Source organism: Pinus tabuliformis, chromosome 1_2 (genome assembly GCF_031772625.1).
Source record: "Pinus tabuliformis cultivar Carrire ecotype Pingquan chromosome 1_2, CPIR1, whole genome shotgun sequence".
In the NCBI taxonomy this organism is placed as follows: Eukaryota; Viridiplantae; Streptophyta; class Pinopsida; order Pinales; family Pinaceae; genus Pinus; species Pinus tabuliformis.
In genome coordinates, this window is record NC_142298.1 from 689,234,591 (window position 1) to 689,245,875 (window position 11,285).

Here is an 11,285-nt window from a genome sequence, read left to right on the forward strand (position 1 = left end):
TTGTTGTCGTCTTTGTCTTCTTATAAAGAAAAAACTTTTTACAATCTTGTATTGGTGCAGATTCATACCAGTACACAAGCACCCACCTGCAGAATGCTACAACCTTCGCTTGTTATCTAGCTTCTACTGGAAGGGAGCTCCAACCCCCTGATCTGATTACCAGCTACTACTGGCAGGAAGCTTCGACTTTCTCACTGAAGGCTCCAACCCTCAGCAACATCCATGGACAACGTTTCATGAATTTTCACATTGGATCCACCTGCTACAACACATCATAACTTGTAGGCCACGTTTCATCAAATTTTTAGAATGGACCCATTATCAACACTTAATCTCAATATCAATAATAAAACTGTAACTCATCATTGTAACACAATCATCAGTCTCTGACACAACTGAATCAACCAATTACTGAAACCCAATCATCAATTTCTGACACAACTGAATCAATCAATCACTAAAACCCAATCATCAATCTCTGACACATTTGAATCAACCAATCACTGAAACCCAATCATCAATCTCTGACACAACTAAATCAACCAATCACTGAAAACCCAATAAACTGACACTTAATCAAAACTCAACTAATCAACTAGAACAGTTAGATCATTGTAACCAAAATACAAAACTGAACCCAGAATACTGCATCAACACACAGAATCAACTGCAACCCTGATCATTCAAATGCCAAAATGTATACGCTACTTCGATTAAGGAAACCCACATGTATTAGCGCTTTTCTGTAGAGAAACTCATGTACATATTTTAATATACTGAAAACTGAAAACTTGACCACTACCATTCTTAAAAAGAACATTGAATCATACTCAGATCTACTGCAACACTCTGAAACAATCACAGAATTGTCTATGATCTTTAATCACAATCAACAGGTAATCTTAACATTCTTCAATCAATCCATAACCACAGTAAACTTCATCATTAAGACATTATCACTTAACCCAGATCAACATGAGGACATCTTTGATAGACAGCAGAGAAGCAGCAACACTGATCAAGTTGATCAGTCATTTATGTACAGAAACCCTTACTTTATATACGTGAATTTGAAGAGGCGAACCCGCGTGTATACATGATTTTTTCGAGACCAACCAGCGTATATATCTGCAAATTTTTGACCTAAAATTGTGCAGCTCTTCAGGACTTCAGAAAGACCCGGATCATAATATTCAGAGATAAAAACATGTGTCAGTACTTAGATCTAGTCAATCCATGAGAAGATCATACAATGAAAAGTCATTTCAGGTCTCATGATCCTGATCCATCATTGTATTCATTAGTGCATAATTATTTCATATCTATTGGATCTCATCCATCATCAAACTCTCATGTGCATACTTGGTTTAGATCAAGAAAAGCATCAAAAACCCATAACATGCATATTTGATTGATCTAACTCTTCATAAGATTTCCATCACTTGCACACCCTCCACACTTTAATCTTCACCACCTTATATAGTTTATCCTTTTTCAATACCATGGGTCAAAAATACACTAGTGTCGGTGGTAATCTTTGACGGGATTAATATCCGTTGTTGCGCTTATTACTATGGGCCAATACCATGGTAAGGACGCCTTGTATTTAGAATACCATGGTGCAAAAACCATACGCTACTTTTCTTCACTAAACTCTTATGCATACCCAACTTGTCTTAACAGAACCCACGTATAGTTCTTGAACTTCCAACTTTATCATTCCTCTGAACTGATTTCTCTGAACTACCATGAATTCTGTCACATCTATAAACACATCTTGTTTATACCTTTAACAAATAGATTTTTATCAAGAGACAACTTATCAAGTGGGATTCCATTCACCAAATAGGTTGTCATGAAGGACAACTCATAAGGTAGGTTGTCGTCAAGGACAACACCTAATTCATAATGCCAACAATCTCCCCGTATCAAACTTCTGATTATGATATGTAAACCTTTGACCCATCTTTCTGATTTTCTATTCCATCATTCTGTCATCTCTGAACTGACCCGTGGATTCATCTAAATATCATATACTTGTTCTGTTACATGTGAGTTTCCATCAAGGACAACACATGCATCATAATGCCACCAAAGATGCAAAAACAAGAGAGTTTTGAATGGTAGTATGGAGATGAAGGGGAATTTGACCTTTCACAATCACAAAACCATAGGTAAAAGATCCTTGATTAAATTTCTATATCAAAGATCCATTCAAAGTTTGCTCTGATTTTTGTCAAACCATGGACATGTTTCCCAATGCTTTTGTTTTCTCACTTGGCACTTTCTTTCAAATTTTTCCTGTTGAATTCTTCAATACCTCTTTAGAGATAACAGTTTGATGAGCCATAAAGTGCAACGAGTGTTCATGATAGATAACAATGATGCTTTTAGGGGTAGTTTCGGATGTTATTTCTATCCAATAGTTGTTTGGACATCCCATAACAACGACTTTAAATATCTCTGGATGATTGTGCAAAATTGATTCAACTTCTATGGTGCTAACATTCTCACAACTAAATCTAATAATGTCTTTGAAGCGATCTTTCAACTCAATATAGCCATAAGGATGCATCACCCCAAAATCATCTATATAAAACCACCCCATCAAGCATCCTTAAGTTGATTGTGCATTCTGAAATATTCTGGGATCCGATGGACATGGGCGAGGTCAATTATCCCTTTGGATCCCAGAATATTCTGGGAATTCTCAATTGACTTAAGCTCAGGGACCCATTAAAAGGTACAGTGGTGGCTTTACTCTCTTTTAGGTAACCATTCATCATTGTATTTTCCCAGGTCGTGGGCAGACGAAGTATTCTTCCATTAGGATGAACATTTTCCATTGTGATGATGAGAGATTCTGAAAAAATGTGTGATCTTGTTGAGTGTTCAACATTTATTACATGCTAAATTTTTCCATTATTTTAGAATTTGTGACATTTATTCCATTAAGATGCATATGAGGCACCCCTTATCTAGCCTTCACCCTGATATACTCCAACTTTGATAGAGAATCCCATTTAAGCTTCCATGCACACACTGGTGCTGGCCCATAGGTTTTTGTGAGGTCATATGAATGAGTCACATTAAAACCAAACTTACCCATGGTGAGTAATATCGGGGAGGGTGGTGGTGCTCCACCAGTAACCACTTCAACAGTCTTGTGGAGAGGGTTTCTATCATTTGGTTGGGCATTTGCAATTATGTGCAACACAACTGGTGCCCCACTTAAGTGGGTGACTTTATGCATAGCAAGTCACAATTATCATGGTCGTTGTAATCACATTTATTAGACACACGTTTGTGCAATCCTGTAGAAATGTCCCATGCAAAGCCTCCAGCCATGGCAATGAAATAGTGGCACTGCCCAAAGGTACACAAACATTGAAATCATTACATGCATCAAAATAGAAGCAAGAGCATTAAGATAAACACCTTTATGACTGTATACAACACCCTTTGGATTACCCATGGTACTAGATGTATAGCTTGCCATTCATCTCCAAGCCACCTTATTTTGAAATATTTGTCTACCATGCTAAAAAACCTTTCATACCACATATCTAAATGATATCCTTTAGCAATTTCCCTCCCATCAATTTAGGAATTCTGACCAGGAAAGGCATCCTTGACTCTTTTTATAGAATATATTGCCACATATATAACTTCCAATAATTGGTAATCAACAAAAACTACCTTTGCCTCAGAATACATTGTGCAAGCATCATGGAGTATATTCATGCAACAAGGCACTACTGGTGCACCAAATTGTAACTCATACATTGTTGGAATGTTTGGAGCCACTGCTACAACCTATCTAATAAGTGTGAAAAAATAAAAGATAGATTTGGCAATATCTTTAACCATGTTTTCTTTAGAAAAAGAACCATGAACCATGTTTTCCTTGGAAAAAGAACCATGGTTGTTAAAGCACTCACTGAAAACGACTTTGCATAATCTCATTCAAGTCTCATTTATCTCAAGTCTTCTAAAACAAACAAAAATAAGAATTGATCTAGGTGATTCTCAACGTTCATCATGTGTATGCTTTTAACTAATGTAGATTCATTTTAATTTCTCATTTATTATCAAATTGCTTGAGTTGTAAAATTTATTTAAGAGTGAAATTTTAAAATTTGCACCTCCATAAATTTGATTCCTCTCACTACTTAATAAATCCCAATTAATATGCCCCAATCGAGGTGCGAGCTGTATGACATTTCCACTATGACCAATTAATGAAGAGGACCTTCGGGTACAAACCCACCGCCCTTCAAAACCCAAAATACACACCAAAAATAGCATAAATATTACTTGCTTCTATGGATTCCACCCTTCTTTACGCATGAATCCCAGGCTTGCAGAGCTCCAGGCTGCTATTCTGAACCACAAAATTAGTAAATTCTCATCAAAAAGATTATTAAAAAAAATGAATTTGAAAGAACATTTAGATTCAACATATTTTTTTTTTTGAAGTATTCAAGACCACCTTCATAAAATGTTCACTACTCCCAATATGAAATACATCATGAATATCAATAGCTGCATAAGTGTACCAATCTATACCCAACATTATGATCAATAGCCACACATGTATTTATGTGGAAATCTAATAGGCACGCATGTATTTAAAAAAATTATAAAAAGGAAATCACACACACATACATTTTTTGTATTCGTACCAAAACTATCAAGCTTTCTATTAAGTATAAAGGGAATGTTTACATATTCAAAAATGTCTCATCATATAGCATCATAGGAAAGAAAAGAAATTGTTCTCTAATCACTACTATATCATTGACTTTCTAGAATAGTTCAGAAAATTTGTATAGTAACATCCACTTTCTTATTTCTACAGTAATATAAGTGGAATAAATAAAAATATCTTCATCACTTGGAATATACTAAGTGAAAGGATTTTTTCCAAATCTTTGAAATTGGTCATTGTTGTAGTAATCATAATTGATTTCCCCATGATTGTATTGTTGTCCAATTTTTGATAACATGTTCGTCATTTTATTTTGCTCCCTATAAATATGGACAAAGCGAACATCATTGAATTGTTCAACTAACAATCTCATTCTCTACATCCAAAAAAGAAAGGGAGGAAGTTCAAATAAAGATTGTTTGAAAACCCAATCAATCACGACTTTTGAGTCACTAGTTTCTCAAGAGAAAGCCATCTAACACAGAATAATACACCCCATAAAGCAATGACCTAAGCCCTAGAATTTGTACCACGGCCTCAAAACTAGCTAAAATGGAAGTAATCACCAAGTCTAATAGCAATGTAAGCTCCACAACCAGCTAAAATGGAAGTAATCACCAAGTGTGATAGCAATGTAAGCACCACAACCACAAGATTGTTTGCAAGCAACCCCATCAAAAAATCCCACAAGCTAGATTCCCATATGTCCACATGCTTGATATTTCTCATGTATCAATAATTAACCAAATGACCAATTTCATTAAAACATGCACAAATTTTATGCATGTGCCATGGATATCCGACAATTTATTTTCAAAGATGCTTGCATTCCTACATCTCCATATACCCCACATGATATAGAAAGGATGAGTACGAAAAGCCTTATATTCCTTCTTCCATTCTCAGATACAAGATTCCACTGACATTTGATTCCATGCAACCTTGACTTTTAAATTGTTTAACACACAAATCCATACAGAGACCGAAAAGGGGCAAGTGAGAAATATATGTGCCACATCCTCCTAAGCCTGTAAGCATAATATGCATCTTCTAGGACCCTTGTATCCATGCCTACATAAATTGTCCAAGTAAGTGCTTTGTCCTGCCAAGATATCCAACAAAAACACTTTAGTTTGAGAGGGAGGTTCCAATACCAAACGTTATGGAACCAACCATCCGCCCCCCATACAAATGTAACCTATTATTAAACATGTATGCATCTTTGACCCGTATCTGATCTTGCATCAACTTCCCTTCCTAATTGAATTTATCCCCATCACCATCCAGAGTAATGCCAACCATAATTAAATGTTGTATGTATTTATCCCACTCCGTAGCCAAAACCCCATATAAACCCAAATCCTACACGCAATGCCAGATAGGATACTGACAATATCGAAATATGTCCACCTAAATCTTATTGATATAATAAATGCCCATATTGTGGATATGTCGAATGAGAGTTGGAGGCAAGATATGATTCCTGGTGAACCCGATGATAGGTCTGTTAGCATTCCGTAATTTCAAGGCTAAGGAAAAACCCATGGAGGCAACATCAAATCCGCTTTCAAGTTTAGGATCTAGCCCTCCTAAACTCAAAGAGGGATCTCTCTGTGAGATTTAGCTTTGTTTACTGGGAATTTCAAGCTAGTTATTGGGCTCAGAGTTTGGTTTTTGAATTGGTTTGGTTGGAATAGCAAGGGAATGCCATTAGGCAATGGAGTCAGAAGAGCTTGGGGTGATCAATTTGCAGAGGTATCAAGCGTAAGTGAAACAGGGCAAGCTAGGCATACTATTGGATCTTTTAGATTTAAATGAAATGAAGTAGAAGAAGGGAAATAGATTCAATTGAAGCTAAAAAGCAATTAAGAATTATTTAACTTGATAGCAGAGGAAAACATGTAAAATTAACAACATCCAAAATAGGGCGCTCTAGGTAACGAATTCTATTTATCACAACTTCTGTTGATTAATTCAGAATAGAGAATACATAAGCATGATAGACAGAGAAAATAAACAAAGAACATTGGATGCACTTCACCAATAGATATGACACATGAATCCTGAAACAACTTGTCTTGTATTACTGCAAAAGGTCACTTGAACTTATTGAACAACTTTACAATGAATGGTAGTCTTTCTCATTACAAATCCCAACATCTATTACTTCAAATGATGAAGTATTTATACAAATTCTAAACTAAAATATCTTGATAAAAATCTCAAGATCTTTTTACAAATATCCTAAACTATTTTACACAAATAGAAATGAAATGTAAGACATTCAAAACTAATGTATCTACTTGGCACTATCATTATGGATTTATGTTGACAAAGAAGAGAAATTTGAATTTGATTGCAACTCTTAGTTGATGAGGTGGCTAACTATCTTTGAGCATTTTCCTCCCGAAATTCTGCAAAATAGGGTCCAGTCATCCATTTTTATATCTCAATTTAAGATATCTCTATAAAAAGTGAGAGAGGTTATTGTAGATAAATATGTTCTTGAGATAAACCTCTCTCAAATTCCAAAAATTCAGCTCCAGCTATTCCCAATATTCTCTGCAAAAAGGTGACTGAAACAAGACTTTGCACAGTCTGAAAAATAGGTTGTAAAGATGTAAATGTATCTCTCATTCTGTAATAGTTGTGTAAAATATGAAGTAGGTTATTGTACTTTGGCATCTTAGGAACACAAACCTCCTCCAGTTTCTCAAGAGTCATCTCTTATTGGCCACAATATGTTCTACAAAAGTATGACTAAATAGGAAAATTTGGGAAAATATGTCTGCAAAGCTTCATTTGTATATCCCAAACCATAATAGCTGTTAGAAAACTGAGAGAGGTTTTTGTACATGAGGATGTTGGCAGAAAAAAGCCTATTTTTCAGTTTCTGAAAATTCATCCTCATTAGTTTGGAAACCATGTTTGAAATCAATGTGGCGTGTAGGAAAAAGCATAGTTTCAACTGATCATGAGACAGATGAATGACGTGGATGCGGGAGGTGACATGGCAGTCGGGGAATGGAGGGTAACATAACCAGGAGTGTGCAGGAAATATGGTGGGAAAGGAGAGTGGTAAGAAGGAAGGTGGTAAGTAGTTTTTGGAGTGGTAGGCGGTATCGTGAGGGGGGGTGAAAAATGCAGAGGGGAAGACACGTAGCATGGGACCGACAGGGTAAAACCGCCTTTTCAGTCGCCCGCCCGCCACCTCCCCCTACCCCCCTGGTGGTAAAGCTAGGATGGAGAAGGGGGGCTGAAAAGGATTGTGATCCGTCGATCTATGGAGCGAGAGGATCGAGGAGCAGGAAAGCTGCAACTATTTAACCCCATGTGACAAAATCCCTTTTTGTCGTTTTCAACCTTACAATAAAATCAAACTATAGTACCAAGGCCTTTATTACAGTTTTATTTAATCACATTTAAATGATGTGATTAATTTAATCTAAACATACTTAATTATCCTCTAATGCTGCATTTCATCTTGCAAGCATATTTTTTTATTTTTCTTAAGGTTTTGACCTTTTTTGGAAATAATTTACAATATGGAATATTATTTACAACATCTGAAATATAATAATCACCATCAAGTGACCCTATAATAATTATAGGACCCTAATAGGGTCCAAACCAATCTCCACATTAGAACCATCACCAACCAACCATCATAGATTACCAATTAGCCATTTTTGTATTTTCATCTTCCCAATCCAAATGTATGATGTTGAAACAGGAGACAGGGTCCCATATTTGATCCATTTAGATAAAGTTTGATTATAGAGATACTTCTCCTTTATTATACACTACGAAATACTAGAACCATATAAAGCCCGCCATGGGCTTTTAATCCCCAATTCTAACCAAAATTTTCAATGTCCATCATACCCAAACCCCCCTCTTCCTTATGTTTGGAGATGTCCTCTAGCCTAGCAAGATGTATTTTTTTAACATTAGAGGTGTCATCCCAAATAAATTTTGAAATTATAGCATTTATCTGCTTGATAGTGGAGTGTGGCAAAAAAATACAAGTGCGTCTAGTATACATAAATGCTTTGAAGTACCACTTGAACCACAATCATTTTATTGTCAATGGGTAACCATTTATGCAACTAGTTGCACAATTTGGGCTCATTTTTTTCTATCAACCATCACCAATGTCCAACAACATAGTTGTTTGGTTTCAAAATGAATCCAAGATATTTGAAACCATCATCTAAAGGGACCACCTCAACATTAAAAGCAACAACAATAGCTTGTACATCCTCAAACTTTTGTGATGCATCAATGAAAATAGATTTAACATTATTCATATATAAACCAAATGCAAGACTGAATGAATAGACAATATGTTGCAAATATCTCCATTCTGCAATCGATGCCTTAACAATAATAAGAACATCGTCCACAAATATTCAGTGGGAGATGGACGTGTTCCTAGTGATATGTTGCCCGAAACAATGTCCCAACTATTGATCCAAAGAGATTATCCAATTAAGCCCATCAATAACAAGGAAAAATAATAATGGGGGTAAGGAACATCCCTGTCTCAATCCCCTTGTGGCCTAGAAATTTTTTGAAGGTACTCCATTGATAATAATGGCAAAATTAGCTGAGGTAATGCACACCATTATCCAATCAACCACCTCCATCGAGAAACCAATTTTGTGCAAGATCAACAACCTCAGAAAACCCCAATCAACATAGTTATATGCCTTTTGTAAGTCTAATTTCAACAACAATACCTCTTTCTTCTTCATCTTGATGGAATGAATGCATTCTTGGGAAATGGCCACAACATCTTGAATCTGTCTATTCTTCAAAAAACCAAATTGTGAAAGAGAAATATGATTTGACAGATTTTCTTTGATAAGAGATGCAATTACCATAGATATCATTGATATCATTTTATAGATGATATTACACAGAAAAATAGGCCTATAATCCACAAAGGATTTAGCCATAGAAACTTTTTACATCAAAACAATAAAATTAGCATTGAGGACACCAAATATCTTACAATGAATTAGGGATTCCTTAGCAAGTATCAATAATTCTTCACCCATTAGATCCATGAAATAAATGAACATTTCAACAGGCCAACGATTTGGAAAAGGATTTTAGAACCAACACCAGCTCATAACTAGAACCGTGTGGCCAAATTCAGGATCTTTCAACTAGGAATGGTTGAATTTAAACGGGATACCTTTCCAATCATTTATGCCCTTCCACTGTAGGAAGATTAGAAAATGATTAGAAAAATTCACAGAGGTTACCCATGAGTGCATCATTCCCCGCTCCTTTAATAGATTTTCATGGACCATACATCTATCAAGTCTTTTAGCAATTCCATAACTACAAGGACGCCCATTCCGCTAGGTGGGGAGAATTGGATGCGGCCTAACATCCACTTTGGATGAACAGAAGAGTGTATGTCATATGCAGAGTTTTGATCAGTACCTGTATTAGTCACAACAATATTGTCAGAAAGTGTATCGAAAGCCATTATATAATCCACATTCCCCGCATCATCAACATGAAGGATGCTTCGTCTTTCCAGAGGACTGCATCCATCTTTCATGAGAAGCTCACCACAAACACTTGTATAAACAAGCTACATGCTTGCCACTTAGTTTAAACATAGTTGGATTAAAGTCATATATATATATATATATAATTTTAAACAAAATCTAAATTTTGAAATATTTAGATAAAGTATTATATTTTTAAAAATCTAAATTTATCCCCAAAAAAATATGAAAAAGTTAGATATTTACTAAAGAATATCATACTTTTGATATATAATGAAGTTTGAAAATTAAATTAAGAAAGAAATTTATAATTGTAATATTATTTTAATAATTAAATTTATTTAATTTTGAAAATAATAATAAAAAATAAGTTTTTACTTTTATTTGAAAATGTAAGTAATGGCAAGGTTTTTTTTTTCTTTTTAATCTTCTACATTTTAGTGGATTTGTTTAAGTATTTTGTCAAATTTTTAATTTTAAGTTATTTAATATAACTAATTTTAATGTTTTAGTATTCTTCTAAAATATTAAATTATGTTTAAATGGGAATAACGAGGAGAGTGGGTGAAGTTGCCTTAACATGAGGGAGATCAAAATGCCGTAGTCTAACTAGCCGAAGGAATTGCCCGAAAAGTGATGGAAATTCCGGTCATATTTAGAGAAAATCTGGCAAGGAATTTTATAAATCTAAGTTATAGTTGTTAAACTTCAAAATTTTAGGTGTCATAGACGTTTTTAATGGTGCTGAATCCATTTCTGCCATCAAAAACACAATTCAAACACTGTCTCTACAAGATTTTTTGAAATATTTTTGCCTCGATTCCGGCCACTTTTGGCCGTCCGGGAAATTCCTCCGCCTCGTTAGACGACTCCGATCAAAATTGATGGTGTGGATATAAGGATCATTGGACAAATGATGGAAGGTATAATAAATGAAGTCAGTGACCCACGATACCATTTGCATTCTGGCTTGCATGTCATTGTAAAGTGTTGATTGATTTTAAATGTGCATGTCGTTGTAAAGCATTGATTTTAAATATTGAGAT